We start from the raw sequence: 17767 nt of genomic DNA, 5'->3' as shown, positions 1-17767 counted from the left end.
GGAATGGGGGGTTTAAACTTAATATTTTTAGTATTTTTTTTTTACTGTAACTTTTAGCCTCCTTAGGGGGCTAGAACCTGGAATCTTTTGATCCCTTGTTCCATTCACTCTAATAGAGATCTATTAGGATTAACCACTTCAACCCCGCTAGCTGAAACCCCCTTCATGACCAGGCCCCTTTTTACACTTCTGCACTACACTACTTTCACCGTTTATCGCTCGGTCATGCAACTTACCACCCAAATGAATTTTTACCTCCTTTTCTTCTCACTAATAGAGCTTTCATTTGGTGGTATTTTATTGCTGCTGACATTTTTTTACTTTTTTTGTTATTAATCAAAATGTAACGATTTTTTTGCAAAAAAATGACATTTTTCACTTTCAGCTGTCAAATTTTGCAAAAAAAAACGACATCCATATATACATTTTTCGCCAAATTTATTGTTCTTCATGTCTTTGATAAAAAAAAAACGTTTGGGCAAAAAACAAAAAGGATTTGGGTAAAACTTATAGCGTTTACACACTATGGTACAAAAATGTGAATTTCCGCTTTTTGAAACAGCTCTGACTTTCTGAGCACCTGTCATGATTCCTGAGGTTCTACAATGCCCAAACAGTAGAAAAACCCCACAAAATGACCCCATTTCGGAAAGTAGACACCCTAAGGTATTCGCTGATGGGTATAGTGAGTTCATAGAACTTTTTATTTTTTGTCATAAGTTAGCGGAAAATGATTTTTTTTTATTTTTATTTTTTTCCTTACAAAGTCTCATATTCCACTAACTTGCGACAAAAAATTAAAAATTCTAGGAACTCGCCATGCCCCTCACGGAATACCTTGGGGTGTCTTCTTTCCAAAATGGGGTCACTTGTGGCGTAGTTATACTGCCCTGGCAATTTAGGGGCCCATATGTGTGAGAAGTACTTTGCAATCAAAATCTGTAAAAAATGGCCTGCGAAATCCGAAAGGTGCACTTTGGAATGTGGGTCCCTTTGCCCACCTAGGCTGCAAAAAAGTGTCACACATCTGGTATTGTCGTACTCAGGAGAAGTTGGGGAATGTGTTTTGGGGTGTCATTTTACATATAACCATGCTGGGTGAGAGAAATATCTTGGCAAAAGACAACTTTTCCCATTTTTTTATACAAAGTTGGCATTTGACCAAGATATTTTTCTCACCCAGCATGGGTATATGTAAAATGACACCCCAAAACACATTCCCCAACTTCTCCTGAGTACGGCGATACCAGATGTGTCACACTGTTTTGCAGCCAAGGTGGGCAAAGGGGCACATATTCCAAAGAGCACCTTTTGGATTTTGCAGGCCATTTTTTACACATTTTGATTGCAAAGTACTTCTCACACATATGGGCCCCTAAATTGCCAGGGCAGTATAACTACGCCACAAGTGACCCCATTTTGGAAAGAAGACACCCCAAGGTATTCCGTGAGGGGCATGGCGAGTTCCTAGAATTTGTAATTTTTTGTCACAAGTTAGCGGAAAATGATGATTTTTTTTTTTCTTACAAAGTCTCATATTCCACTAACTTGCGACAAAAAATAAAAAATTCTAGGAACTCGCCATGCCCCTCACGGAATACCTTGGGGTGTCTTCTTTCCAAAATGGGGTCACTTGTGGCGTAGTTATACTGCCCTGGCAATTTAGGGGCCCAAATGTGTGAGATGTACTTTGCAATCAAAATCTGTAAAAAATGACCAGCGAAATCCGAAAGGTGCACTTTGGAATATGTGCCCCTTTGCCCACCTTGGCTGCAAAAAAGTGTCAAACATCTGGTATCGCCGTACTCAGGAGAAGTCGGGCAATGTGTTTTGGGGTGTCATTTCACATATAACCATGCTGGGTGAGAGAAATATCTTGGCAAAAGACAACTTTTCCATTTTTTTTATACAAAGTTGGCATTTGACCAAGATATCTATCTCACCCAGCATGGGTATATGTAAAATGACACCCCAAAACACATTCCCCAGCTTCTCCTGAGTACGGCGATACCAGATGTGTGACACTTTTGCGCATCTAGGCTGCAAAAGTGCCCAAATTCCTTTTAGGAGGGCATTTTTAGACATTTGGATCCCAGACTTCTTCTCACGCTTTAGGGCCCCTAAAAAGCCAGGGCAGTATAAATACCCCACATGTGACCCCACTTTGGAAAGAAGACACCCCAAGGTATTCAATGAGGGGCATGGCGAGTTCATAGAAATGTATTTTTTTGGCATAAGTTAGCGGAAATTTTTTTTTTTTTTCTCACAAAGTCTCACTTTCTGCTAACTTAGGACAGAAATTTCAATCTTTCATGGACTCAATATGCCCCTCAGCGAATACCTTGGGGTGTCTTCTTTCCAAAATGGGGTCAGTTGTGGGGTGTTTGTACTGCCCTGGCATTTGAGGGTCTCCGCAATCATTACATGTATGGCCAGCATTAGGAGTTTCTGCTATTCTCCTTATATTGAGCATACAGGTAATGAGATTTTTTTTTCCGTTCAGCCTCTGGGCTGAAAGAAAAAAATGAACGGCACAGATTTCTTCATTCGCATCGATCAATGTGGATGAAAAAATCTCTGCCCAAAAAAAAAAAGGAGGGGAAAGGCGTCTGCCAGGACATAGGAGCTCCGCCCAACATCCATACCCACTTAGCTCGTATGCCCTGGCAAACCAGATTTCTCCATTCACATCAATCGATGTGGATGAATAAATCATTGCCGGGATTTTTTTTTTTTTTTTTTTTTATATACAAAGTGTTTGCCAAAGCATAGGAACGCCGCCTCCTCCTCAGCTCGTATGCATCGGAAAACGTATCTGTTACTGCAGAGGAGAAATCTTGTCTTGCAGCGCCGCATACACCAACTTGCGTGTAATCTGACAGCAGCGCAATGCTTCTGTCAGAATGCACATCAGTGCTGCAGCTAGTAGATCGGTTGGTCCACCTGGAAGGTAAAAAAATAAATAAAAAAAAACAGGCCGCAACGCAATAATTTTATTAACTTTGGAACAGAATACATAAACTTTAACTTTTTGAACTAAACATTAACTTTTTTGCTTACTGGTGTTTTTTTTTTTTTTTTACCTTTATAGAACAAACCTCTCCTTCCCCATGGGACAATGTGCAAAGCGCAAATCGCCCAAAGATGTGGCAAAGTGCGTTATGCACTTTGTCCCAGGTGAAAGGAGACGTTTGCAGCAGCTGTGAGTGAATGGGCCCCAATAGCCCTGTGTGCCTGTCCTGGTGAGATGATCCCTATGCTAGGTGTACCTGTGTGTGGTACTTCCGGAAACACTCCCCTAAGCATAGGGCAGGGTGGTCAGGACAGTCAGGACAGAAATAGCGGGTGTCACGCCTTATTCCACTCCTGCTACAGACACGACATTTTTTTCGGCGTGGCGGTCGGTTTGAGGTACCAGGAACGACACTGGGGAAATGTCGCTCGTGTAGACGGCTAACTACACTGGTGGATGGGGCCACGGAACCTCCTGGATACAGGAGGTTCGCGATGATCTCTTCCTGAAATTTGAGGAAGGATCCAGTTCTCCCAGCCTTACTGTAGAGAACAAAACTATTATACAGAGCCAATTGAATTAAATATACAGACACCTTCTTATACCAGCGTCTGGTTCTGCGGGACACTAAATACGGAGCCAACATCTGGTCATTGAAGTCCACCCCTCCCATGTGAAGGTTATAGTCGTGGACTGAGAGGGGCTTTTCAATGACACGGGTTGCTCGCTCAATTTGGATTGTAGTGTCTGCGTGAATGGAGGAGAGCATGTAAACGTCACGCTTGTCTCTCCATTTCACCGCGAGCAGTTCTTCGTTACACAGTGCGGCCCTCTGCCCCCTTGCAAGACGGGTGGTAACGAGCCGTTGGGGGAAGCCTGCGCGACTAGTTCGCGCGGTGCCACAGGCGCCAATCCGTTCTAGAAACAAATGCCTAAAGAGGGCCACACTTGTGTAAAAATTGTCCACATAAAGATGGTACCCCTTGCCGAATAAGGGTGACACCAAGTCCCAAACTGTCTTCCCACTGCTCCCCAGGTAGTCAGGGCAACCGACCGGCTCCAGGGTCTGATCTTTTCCCTCATAGATCCGAAATTTGTGGGTATAGCCTGTGGCCCTTTCACAGAGCTTATACAATTTGACCCCATACCGGGCGCGCTTGCTTGGGATGTATTGTTTGAAGCCAAGGCGCCCGGTAAAATGTATTAGGGACTCGTCTACGTAGATGTTTTGCTCTGGGGTATACAAATCTGCAAATTTCAGGTTGAAATGGTCTATGAGGGGCCGAATTTTGTGGAGCCGGTCAAAAGCTGGGTGGCCTCTGGGACGGGAGGTGCTGTTATCACTAAAGTGCAGGAAACGCAGGATGGTCTCAAATCGTGTCCTGGACATAGCAGCAGAGAACATGGGCATGTGAGGAATTGGGTTTGTGGACCAATATGACCGCAATTCATGCTTTTTAGTTAGACCCATGTTGAGGAGAAGGCCCAGAAAAGTTTTAATTTCGGAAACTTGGACTGGTTTCCACCGGAAAGACTGGGCATAGGAGCTTCCCCGGTTGGCGGATATAAATTGTGTGGCATACCGATTTGTTTCGGTCACGACTAAGTACAAGAGATCCGCAGTCAAGAACAGCTCAAAAAATCCCAGGGCCGAACCGATCTGAGCTGTCTCAACCCGAACTCCAGACTGGGCAGTGAAAGGGAAAACTACAGGTGCGGCTGAAGTTGGGGACTGCCAATCAGGGTTTGCCAGCACCTCAGGGATTCTAGGGGCTCTACGGGCTCGTCTTTGCGGTGGCTGCGACGGGGTCACTACTGCTCGTGCCACCGTACCAGCTTCAACTGCCCTTCTGGTGCTCGCCACTTCACCAGGTTGTACGGCATTGGTGGTACTAGGTCCAGGAAGGGCTGGGCTGCTGGTGTATGCCTCACCACGTAATCCGACAGCACCAGCCCCACTCTGCTGCTCTTGAAGCGGATCCTGCGCAACCTGCGGTCTAGAGACACGGGGCCAGGTACGCCTGGTGCTATCAGGGACCTCAGCCTCCTCGTCCGAACTTTAGGTCAGAGAGCCACTGCTTTCTACAGGTTCGTATTCTGACCCGCTAGATTCGTCAGATGAGGGTTCCCATTCCTCATCCGACTGGGTCAGAAGCCTGTAGGCCTCTTCAGAAGAATACCCCCTGTTAGACATTTGGGCAACTAAATTTAGGGGTATTCCCTGAGACTACCCAAGAAAAAAAAGCAAGCCTGTCTTACAAAGGGGAGGCTAGCGAAGTACCGGAGGCCGCTGCGGTTGATAAAAAATATCAAAACTGATTTTTTTATCGCCGCAGCGCGTGTAAAGTGAATGTGCAGTGATCAAAAAAAATAAAAATTTTTGTCACTGCAGTGGGGCGGGCGTGGGCGAACGCACGTGTGGGCGACCGATCAGGCCTGATCGGGCAAACACTGCGTTTTGGGTGGAGGGCGAACTAAAGTGACACTAATACAATTATAGATCTGACCGTGATCAGTTTTGATCACTTCCAGATACTATAAAAGTACAAATGCTGATTAGCGATACGCTAATCAGCGAATAACGGACTGCGGTGCGGTGGGCTGGGCGCTAACTGATCGCTAACTACCTAACCAAGGGACCTAAACTATACCTAAAACCTAACGGTCAATACCAGTGGAAAAAAAAAAGGGACAGTTTGCACTGATCACTTTTTTCCTTTTCACTAGTGATTGACAGGGGCAAGAAGGGGTGATCAAAGGGTTAATTGGGGTGCTTGGAGGTGATCTGGGGGCTAAGTGTGGTGTTGGTGGGTACTCACAGTGATGTGTGCTCCTCTGCTGGAACCAACCGACCAAAAGAAGGAGCAGAGGAGCACAGCAGCCATATAACACATCATATTTACTAATATGATGGGTTATCTGGCTGCTGATTCGTTTTTTTGAAAATCATCAACCTGCCAGCCAATGATCGTGGCTGGCAGGTTGATGACGAACTTGATCTTTGAATTTTGCCGGCCCGCGATGCGCATGCGCGGGCCGGCTTCCCCGCACCGGCGCGTCCACCCAGAAGAGCACGACCGCCGAGAAGACGCAATCCTGCGTACGGCGGTCGTGAGCAGGTTAATGGTATTTAGATGCGCTTCCTGCTGACTTGTGCCTCATTCACAGCTCAACAGGAAGCTGACCATGGCAGGCTTGGGAAGCTTCAGTAGCACATCCCTCTGCCTTACCTCACAGATGCCGCGGTTTGGCGTGATCGCTGTTTTCCTTCATTGTGCCCAGGTGCCTACTGTATTATACAGCTGTCACCTGCCGTGTATGTAGCAGGCTCACTGCAGCAGCCCATTCCATACATTTCCTCAGCCATGGCGACCAGTTAAAGCAAACTTTCTTCCCAATACACTTCCCTGTCATACAGTCAAGCGTAAGCATCCAGAAATAGGGGTGCAACACTTCTCTTTATGCCATCATGGGGCAGCCCCCAATGTCAGACAAAGTTCTGCAACTTTTTTTATAGGTTGCCATTCTCACAGTTAAAATTACTACGGTTTCCAATGTGGGATGTAGTATAGTGAACACATCCAGATTCTGCCTTTTTTTAAGTTTAGCCAGGACCAGAGGCCTTTCAACTTCTGGACATTGTCTGCTATGAAGCTTCAAATCTGCTTGCCAAGCAGTTTATCTCCACAGAGCTTCTACGGGCACCTGTTAACACTAGAATACTTTTCAATCTTTTCTTTTTGTCTATTTCTTCAATTTTGCTGGTTTTCTTTCTAGGGATGGTTTTCTGCATCTGAATCCATCAATGACTAGGCATCCACTGTCTGAACACTGACTCAGGTGTCTAAGCTCTTTCTCACTATGGGGAAAGGTACACAGCCCCACACCTGGTTTTTAAGGTCTGTTAACTCTTTATTAGTGTTGATCGAGCATGCTCAGCCGAACACCAGTTGGGCTCGAGCATCTCGATGCTCGGCACATTACGTTATTCGGCCGAATACCGCATGTGCTCGAGCGCAATGCTCGAGTCTCCTCCCCGCATGTTTCTTGGCTGCTACGCTGCCAATAAACGTGCAGGTGAGTACTGCCCCTCACTGTAATGCTATAGCCATGTTGGTTGCTGACATTACAGTGATTGGCTGGCCGGGACGCGACATATGCATATAGGACCCGATGACGCCTGTTCGGCTCAGTCTTAGTCAGGGAGAGATGTGCTGAGGAAGGGACAGACAGTGTTGGGAGTGATATAGGAATTAATTTTCAGAGACACAAAAGTTCTTTTAAGGACTATTGTTGTGTGTGGCAGCAGCAATATATATTTTTAGTGCAACCTGCTCTAAATTGCTAAAACTTAACAGACCCAAAAGTCATTTTAAGGACTATTGTATGTGGCAGCAGCAATATCTATTTTTAGCACAAACTGCGCTAAACAGCATGCAATAGTTAGGCCGCTGCAGACAGCGACATTAGCTGCGCCACATCTCCTGTGTAAAGTGTGCGCATCCCAAAAATATCTGTGACATCCAGTTTACTTTTTCCGTAGATGGTGTCCGCTGCGGACAGTGACATTTGCTGTGCCGCATCTACAGTGTAAAGTGTGCGCATCCCAAAAATATCTGTGACATCCAGTGACCTTTTTCCGTAGACGGTGTCCGCTGCAGACAGTGACATTAGCTGCATCACATCTCCAGTGTAAAGTGTCCGCATCCAAAAAATATCTGTGACATCCATTGTCCTTTTTCCATAGACGGTGTCAACTGCGGACAGTGACATTAGCTGCTCCACATCTCCTGTGTAAAGTGTGCGCATCCCAAAAATATCTGTGACATCCAGTGTCCTTTTTCCAGAGACGGTGTCCGCTGCGGACAGTGACATTAGCTGCGCCACATCTACAGTGTAAAGTGTGCACATCCCAAAAGTATATGACATCCAGTGTTCTTTTTCTGTAGATGGTGTCCGCTGCGGACAGTGACAGTAGCTGCGCCACATCTACAGTGTAAAGTGTGCGCATCCAAAAAATATCTGTGACATCCAGTGTCCTTTTTCGGTAGACGGTTTCCTGCTGCAGACAGTGACATTAGCTGCGCCACATCTCCTGTGTAAAGTGTGCGCATCCAAAAAATATCTGTGACATACAGTGTACTTTTTCAATAGACGGTGTCCGCTTCTGACAGTGACATTACCAGTGCCACATCTGCAGTGTAATGTGTGCGCTGAAAAAATGTATCTGCGACATACTGTAATGACCGGCGTCACGCACAGGGAGGGAAAAGGGAAAGCCCTGCCCAAGGGAGAGGGAAAGGTGGTGACCCCTGACTCACCTTGCGGCTGGCACCTGACTGCCCTGACGTCCCTAGACGGGTTCCTCACCCGTGCGGCGATCACGTGCCTAAACCCTGGCTTTCCCTAAAATGAGCCCTAGATAGTGAACGGGCTGGTGGGATCGCTAGTCCGCACCACTGACACAAAGAGGAAAACACCAGGGAGAGGACAGACAATACAGACAAACACATAAACCCAGGTGGGCGACCACAGCAGACCCCAAAGGTCCAACAGGGATCCGGAGGGAAACGTTCTGGAGCAACAACCAGAGAACGCAGCAACACAGCTCCAGTGGGTCAGAATAGATGTCCAGGCAGGAAGCTCTATATCTGGCAACCAGAGAAGTGTGAGAGGGGAATATAAGGAGGTTGGGAGTACTGGACAAGGAACAGCTGAGGAGAAGGAGCTACGGATCCCTGAGTGAGCCAAAAAGGGTTGCAAAGCAAACCCAGAAATCTACCATAAGGAAACAGCCCTATATTACATAGAGCGCGCAGCCAACCGCTGCGACTTCCTGACCCCGGGTATAACGGAGTCAGACGTGGGTCTTGACACCCTCGTGACAGTACCCCCCCTCTCTACGAGGGGCCTCCGGACACTCAGGACCAGGTCTCTCAGGATGAGAGGCATGAAAAGCCCGAACTAGCCTGTCGGCGTTTACCTCAGACGCAGGAACCCACATTCTTTCCTCAGGACCGTAACCTCTCCAATGCACCAGATATTGAAGAGAGCGGCGGACCCGACGAGAATTAACAATTTTGGATATCTGAAACTCTAGATTACCATCCACAACAACAGGAGGGGGTGGCAGCGGTGACGGTTCTAGAGGTGGAACATATTTCTTGAGTAACGACTTTATGGATCTTAAAAGTCTGAGGTAGCTCCAGGCGAAAAGCCACGGGGTTGATGGTGGCTACAATTTTGTAAGGGCCAATGAACCTAGGACCCAGTTTCCAAGAGGGAACCTTCAATTTAATATTCCTAGTAGACAACCACACATAGTCATTCACTTCTAGGTCCGGACCTGGCGACCGTCTCTTATCAGCCATGCATTTATATTTACCTCCCATATTCCTCAAGTTAACTTGCACCTTCTGCCATACCGATGAAAGAGATGACGAAAACCGTTCCTCTTCGGGAACCCCAGAAGACCCCCCCTCTTTGAAAGTACAGAATTGGGGATGAAAACCATATGCACCAAGAAATGGTGACTTGCCAGTGGATTCCTGACGACGATTATTTATGGCAAACTCAGCTAACAGTAAATATGATGACCACAACTCTTGGTTTTCAGACACAAAACATCTTAGATATGTCTCAAGGTTTTGGTTGGTACGCTCAGTCTGTCCATTCGACTGAGGATGGAAAGCTGAGGAAAACGACAAGTGTACCCCCAAACGGGAACAAAAAGCTTTCCAAAATTTAGAAATAAACTGGGTACCCCGATCCGAAACAACATCGGAAGGGACCCCGTGAAGCTTCACGATTTCACTGATGAATACCTGAGCAAGAGTTTTAGCATTAGGTAGTGCGGGTAACGCAATAAAGTGTACCATTTTGCTAAACCTGTCCACTACTACCAAAATAACTGTTTTACCCGCAGACAAAGGTAAGTCAGTGATAAAATCCATTGACAGATGTGTCCATGGTCTATTGGGAATGACGAGTGGTAATAGAGACCCTGCAGGACGTGTATGCGAAACTTTTGCGCGCGCACAGGTAGAACAAGAAGACACAAAATCCAATACATCCTGACGCAACCTTGGCCACCAAAAACGACGAGATAATAGCTCCAAGGTTGCTTTACTACCCGGGTGCCCAGCAAGTGCCGAATTATGATGTTCCTTTAATAATTCGAAACGCAGGTTCAACGGTACAAACAATTTCTCTGAGGGGCAAGAGACCGGGGCGTCCCCCTGGGCCTCTAACACCTTCCCCTCCAGAGCAGAGTGTACCTCAGAAACAACCACTCCTCCTTGAAGAATGGGTACCGGATCACTCACATTACCCCCTCCAGGGAAACAACGAGATAGTGCATTAGCCTTGGTATTTTTTGCCCCAGGACGATAGGTAATAACAAAGTCAAACCTGGTAAAAAATAGCAACCACCTAGCTTGTCTAGGAGTGAGACGCTTAGCTGATTCGAGGTACAGAAAATTTTTGTGGTCCGTAATCACAGTGACGGGGTGGACTGCCCCCTCTAAAAAGTGACGCCATTCTTCAAACGCTAGTTTAATAGCTAATAGTTCCCTATTGCCAATATCGTAGTTCTTTTCTGCTGCAGATAGTTTTTTAGAAAAGAAAGCACAAGGACGCCATTTGCCAGGAGACGGACCCTGAGACAGCACCGCCCCCACTCCCAACTCTGACACATCGACTTCAACAATAAAAGGCTGAGAGACATCAGGTTGGACTAGTACAGGAGCAGAGGTAAACCTCTCTTTCAGAGAGGAAAAAGCAACTTTAGCGGCGTCAGACCATTTAGAAAAATCAGTCCCCTTCCTAGTCATGTCAGTAAGGGGTTTTACAATAACTGAATAATTTTTAATGAATTTCCTATAGAAATTCGCGAAGCCCAAGAACCGTTGCAGTGCTTTGAGGTTCTCAGGAAGATCCCAATCTAAAATTGCCTGGACCTTCCTAGGATCCATACGGAAACCTGAAGCAGATAAAAAATAACCTAGGAATTGTATCTCCTGAACGGCGAAGACACATTTTTCCATTTTAGCATATAATTTATTCGTCTGTAGGACTTTCAGTACTTGTCTGACATGCGCCTCATGTGTTCTCAGATCAGACGAATAAATTAAAATATCATCTAGGTATATTACCACAAACCTGCCGATTAGAGGACTAAAAATGTCATTAACGAAATGTTGAAAGATGGCAGGAGCATTGGTCAGACCGAAAGGCATAACTAGATTTTCATAATGCCCCTCAGGGGTGTTAAAAGCTGTCTTCCACTCATCCCCTAAGGTCAAGTTTGGAGAACCACCTAGCACCCGCAATCTGGTTAAACAGGTCAGGAATGAGAGGAAGAGGGTATGGGTCTCGGATGGTTATCCGATTTATTTCGCGAAAATCTAGGCAAGGACGCAGACCCCCATCTTTCTTTTTAACAAAGAAAAACCCTGCAGCCACGGGTGAAGAAGAGGGTCTGATGTGTCCCTTAGCCAAGCTCTCGGAGATATAATCTTTCATGGCTTGTCTCTCTGGACCTGAAAGATTATATAACCTGGTCTTGGGTAATTTTGCACCGGGAATAAGGTTAACCGGGCAATCATAAGGACGGTGAGGTGGTAACTTCTGACAACCCTTTTCAGAAAAAACGTCCTCAAAATCTGAAATAAATGTAGGTAGGGTAGTTATGGAGGCGACTAAGCAATTGCTATTTAAGCAATTTTCTCTGCAATGCTCACTCCACTCCGATATCTCCCTGGCCTGCCAATCCACCACTGGATTGTTCGCTACCAACCAGGGAAGGCCCAGCACGACCGGAGTGGGAAGCCCCTCCAGAACATAACATGAAAGCATCTCGTTATGGTGGTCCTCTACCCAAAGGTGTAAATTATGAACAATGTGGGTGAGGTTTCTCTGAGACAGAGGAGCAGAATCAATAGCGAATATGGGAATAGGTCTCTGTAGCGTACAGAGAGACAAACCCATAGTGCGGGCAAAATGGGCATCTATCAAATTTACCCCTGCTCCACTGTCTAGAAAGAAAGAAATAGTCTCCGTCTTAACACCAAAAACAATACAAATTGCGATGTTTGTATGAGGAAACATATACCCCCCGGCTGACATCCTCCGCACAGCCTGGGGTTAGTAGTTTTCCGACGATCTTTTTGTTTCTGAGGAAAGAAGGACAGACATTAATGAAATGACCCCTCTCCCCACAAAAAAAAACAAACCCCACGCCTACGGCGAACCTCAGGAGGACGGACCTGACGAGTGGTTCCTCCTAGCTGCATAGGCTCGTCTAAGTCCGTACAGACTAACTGCTGCTTGGGAGGGGTTACCAATTGCTCAGTTTTTTTTCAACCTGTCCCTAAGGCGTCTATCAATTCGGATAGAAAGGGACATAACCGCATCAAGGGAAAAGGGGGTCTCATATAATGCAAGCGCATCCTTAACCCTTTCGGATAACCCAGAGCAGAACTGACTCCTGAGAGCCGGGTCGTTCCATTGGGTATCCGTAGCCCACCTACAGAAGTCAGAGCAATACTCCTCTACCGGCCGCTCTCCTTGTAGGAGTCTCCGTAATCTTGATTCAGCCAGTGCGACTCGGTCAGGGTCGTCATATATGAGACCCAAGGCCCCGAAAAACTCATCCACTGACCGAAGAGCCTGGGAATCAGTGGGTAAAGAGAACGCCCAGGACTGCGGGTCCCCCTGCAGCAGGAAATAACAACCCCCACCTGCTGTTCTTCATTACCAGAGGAGTAAGGGCGCAGTTTAAAATATAATTTACCGGCCTCACGGAATGTCAAAAACTTGTCCCTTCCCCCAGAAAATCTGTCAGGGAGAGAGACCTTGGGTTCCGCAACAACCTGGTTACCAGTAGCAACCGCTGGGCTTGCGGTCAGTTGTAATTGCTGCTGTTGCTGGAGGACCAACGCCTTCAATCCTGCCACCTCCAAAGACAGGCCATGAAATTGTTTGGACAGGGCAGCAATTGGATCCATACTGGATTCTAAGTAGGATTTTTTTTTTTTTTTACCTACACAAAATAAGGGCCAGATATAATGTAATGACCGGCGTCACACACAGGGAGGGAAAAGGGAAAGCCCTGCCCAAGGAAGAGGGAAAGGTGGTGACCCCTGACTCACCTTGCGGCTGGCACCTGACTGCCCTGACGTCCCTAGACAGGTTCCTCACCCGTGCGGCGATCACGTGCCTAAACCCTGGCTTTCCCTAAAATGAGCCCTAGATAGTGATCGCTAGTCCGCACCACTGACACAAAGAGGGAAACACCAGGGAGAGGACAGACAATACAGACAAACACATAAACCCAGGTGGGTGACCACAGCAGACCCCAAAGGTCCAACAGGGATCCGGAGGGAAACGTTCTGGAGCAACAACCAGAGAATGCAGCAACACAGCTCCAGTGGGTCAGTATAGATGTCCAGGCAGGAAGCTCTATATCTGGCAACCAGAGAAGTGTTAGAGGGGAATCTAAGGAGGTTGGGAATGCTGGGACAAGGAACAGCTGAGGAGAAGGAGCTACGGATCCCTGAGTGAGCCAAAAAGGGTTGCAAAGCAAACCCAGAAAGCTACCATAAGGAAACAGCCCTATCTTACATAGAGCGCGCAGCCAACCGCTGCAACTTCCTGACCCCGGGTATAACGGAGTCAGGCGTGGGTCTTGACACCCTCGTGACACATACAGTGTACTTTTTCAATAGACGGTGTCCGCTTCTGACAGTGACATTAGCTGCGCCACATCTCCTGTGTAAAATGTGCACATCCCAAAAATATCTGTGATATCCAGTGTATTTTTTCAATAGACGGTGTCTGCTTCTGACAGTGACATTACCAGTGCCACATCTGCAGAGTAACGTGTGGGCTGAAAAAATTTATCTGTGACATACAGTGTACTTTTTTCGTAGACGCTGTGGACAGTGACATTACCGGTGGTACCTCTCCTGTATAACGTTTCCTCATCCCAAATACCTGTGACATTTCCTGTAATTTTTTATTAGCCGCTGGTGACAACATTGACATCATCTGCAGGATATCTCCTGTGTGACGTTTCCACATCCCAAATACCTTTTTGAATTTGTTTGCGCATACACTTCCAAATCCTACGCTACTGTACGTGTGACAGACTTTAAAGCATATATAACATTTAATATGAAGAAGGCGAGCAGTGGCCGGGACAGGGCAGTGGCCGTTATGCTGATGGTGCACGCAGAGGCCGTGGCCCTGAGCGCGGTGAAACTGTGCCTTCTGCCAGAGCACAAGATAAACAATCATCCACGATACCTAGCTTCATGTCCCAGTTTGCAGGGTGGCACAGGACACCACTCTTGAAGTCAGACCAGTGCGACCAGGTGGTCGGTTGGATTGCAGCAGATAATGCTTCCAGTCGGTTAAGCACCACCTTGTCTTCCACCAAGTCCAGTTTCAGTAGCCAAGAGTCTGCCTAACACAATCCTCACCCTGATCCTCCTTCCTCTCATCATGGAAAGTCTGGGCAAACAAGTGATATCACACTCGGATATTCCGAGGAGCTCTTTTCAGCGCCATTCCTTGATTTGGTCCTCTCGTCAAGCACGCTTGAAGAGGGACAGATCTTGTGCCCCGATTCCCAAACTCTTAAGCATCCACAGTCGCAAGAAGATGACGGTGGGGAATGACAATTACTGTTTAATGAGGTGGATAATGATGAGACACAGTTGCCAATAAGTCAATCTCAATTACTGTCTCAAGAGGTTGATAAAGAGGATGAGACACAGTTGTCAATTACTGAGGTTGTGGTTAGGTCAACAAGTCAGGAGAATGAGCATAGAATGAGCATAGTGAGGAAGTGGAAGAGGAGGTGGTGGACGATGAGGTCACTGACCCAACCTGGAAAGGTGGAAAGCCGAGCGAGGACAGCAGTACAGAGGGGGAGGGATCTGTTGCACCGCAACAGGCTGGAAGAGGCAGTGGGGTGGCAAAAGGGAGAAGGCAGGCCACACCAGACAGGCCCGCAACTGTTCCACGGAGCACCCCCTTGTGGAAATCTCCCTTGCCAAGGGGTAGATGTTCAGCAGTATGGCGCTTTTTTGAGGAAAGTGCAGACGAAAAAAGAATAGTAGTTTGCAACCTGTGACGTACCAAAATGAGCCGGGGCGTGAACACTAGCAACTTCACCACCACCAGCATGATCCTCCACATGGCATCCAAGCACCGTAATAAGTGGGCCGAATGCCTGGGTCCACAATCTGTGTCTGCGGGTAACACCACTGCCTCCTCTTTCCCTGTGTTACATGCTGGCTAATCCCCTGTCGAAGGCGCAGGCCCGGATGCCTCCCACCCTGCACCTGGACACTCGCAAGCACCACATCCACTTCCATGTACCAGCGCAGCGTACAAATGTCCTTACCCCAGACATTTGAACGCGAGCACAAATACCCAGCCACCCACCCACAGGCCATAGCACTAAATGCGCAACTTTCCAAATGACTGGCCCTGGAAATGTTGCCATTTAGGCTTGTGGACACTGAGGCCTTCTTCAGCCTGATGTCGGCGGTCGCTACGCAGTCCCCAGCCGCCACTATTTTTCAAGGTGTGCCGTGCCCGCCTTACACCAACATGTGTCCCGTAACCAACGCAGTTACTGGGAAGGTCCACTTAAACACGGATACATGGACAAGTGCATTCGGCCAGGGACGCTTCATTGCCTTGACGGCACACTGGGTGAACGTTGTGGGGGCCGGGAGCGAGTTGTACCCTGGGATGGCACAGGTGCTACCGATGACAAGGATTGCGGTCCCTACGTCGATCAGGGTTTCCGCCAGCACCTACGTTAGTGGCTCCAACCCCCACTTGTCCTCCACTTCCACCTCCGAATTATCCACGTGCAGCACCAGTCAGCCATCAGTCAGTAGCTGAAAGCAGTGTAGCACTGCAGTGGCGAAGCGGCAATAGGCCGTGCTGAAGCTGATATGCTGACATACAGCACACCGCCGCGGCAGGGGATAAGAGACCAGACTGAGCTGTGGCTCTGCCACTGCCACTCAACCTACAACCAGGCATGGTTGTGTCTGATAATGGCCGTAACTTGGTGGCGACTTTGGAGCACGGCAAGCTCACACACATCCCATGCCTAACCCACGTGTTCAACCTTGTGGTTCAGCGGTTTCTCAAAACCTACCCCAATTTGCTACTGGTGAAGGTCATTGACAGCTTCAGCTGGTCTGCCAGCTCACTGGCTGTTGTGCGACGTGAGCACGCGCTGGAACTCGACGTTCCACATGTTGGCCAGGCTTTGTGAGCAGCAGAGGGCAGTAGTGGAATACCAGCTGCAACATGGTCGACACTAGAGATGGACTTGCAGTTCGCCCGGCGGTCGTTTCGCAGCGGTCGTTCGCGATTTGCCGAACATGCGAACATATGGCGATATTCGCATGCGCCATATTCTTTTGCATTGTGCCAAACTTTGGCCCATAACACATCCATCAGGTGGGACAGTACATGGATGTTTCAGCACATGTACACACCCCCACCCTATAACAGAACCCAATCTGGCAGCCATTTTACATTCTGTGTTTTGCCAGTGCAGGGAGAAGTTGCTTTGTGGAGCAGGGATAGACTGTTAGGGACACCAAACGCTAGCTAATAGGGCCACAAAAGTCCTTTTAAGGACTGGTATAGGTGTGCTATCCATAGGTGTGATATACTGAGGGGTGTGATATACTGAGGGGTGATAATATAATTTCTAACATAGAAATATAGATATACTATAGTGGATTTGTATTGTGCAGCAATTGTGTGCGGTTCTGCTGTGATACCGCAGCTATATAGAGGGACAAACGCTATTGAAATAACTAATTGCAACTGGTGTAATGTACCTGTTGCCCAAAACAAAACTGATTGAGGGGTGTGATATACCTATAATATACTTTCTAACATGGAAAGTATATTAGAGTGCATTTGTATTGTGCAGCAGTTGTGTGCGGTTCTGCTGCGATACCGCAGGTATATAGATGGACAAGCGTTATTAGAACAACTATTTGCAACGGGTGTGATATACCTGTTGCCCCCCAAAAAACTGATTGAGGGGTGCAATATACCAGCTTCGACAAAATACTGATTAAGAGGTTCTATATACCTGTTTCCACAAAATACTGATTGAGGGGTGCTATATACCTGCTTTTAAAAATTACTCATTAAAGGGTTATATATACCTATTTTCACAAAATACTGATTGAGGGGTGCGATATACCTGCTTTTACAAATTACTGATTAAGGGGTTCTATATACCTGCTTCCACAAAATACTGATTTAGGGGTGTGATATGCCTTCTTACACCAAATATTGATTGAGGCTTGCGATACACCGGCTTTCACAAAATACAGATTGAGGGGTGCGATATATCTGCTTCCATCAAATATTGATTCAGATGTTCTATATACCTGCTTCCACAAAATACTGATTGACGGGTGAGATATACCTGCTTTCACCATATATTTTTTTAGGCCTGCGATACACCGGCTTCAACAAAATACTTATTGAGGGGTGCGATATACCTGCTTCCACAAAATACTGATTAAGGGGTTTGATATACCTGTTTCCACGAAATAGTGATTGAGGGGTGCGATATACCTGCTTCTACAAAATACTGATTAAGGGGTGCGATATACCAGCTTCCACCAAATACTGATTGAGGCCTGCGATATACCTGCTTCCACAAATGCTACTCTTCTCTAGGGACTTTGGCACAGG

The sequence above is a fragment of the Bufo gargarizans genome, chromosome 2, assembly GCF_014858855.1.
Source record: "Bufo gargarizans isolate SCDJY-AF-19 chromosome 2, ASM1485885v1, whole genome shotgun sequence".
Taxonomy (NCBI): Eukaryota; Metazoa; Chordata; class Amphibia; order Anura; family Bufonidae; genus Bufo; species Bufo gargarizans.
Note: the sequence above shows the minus strand (reverse complement) of the source record.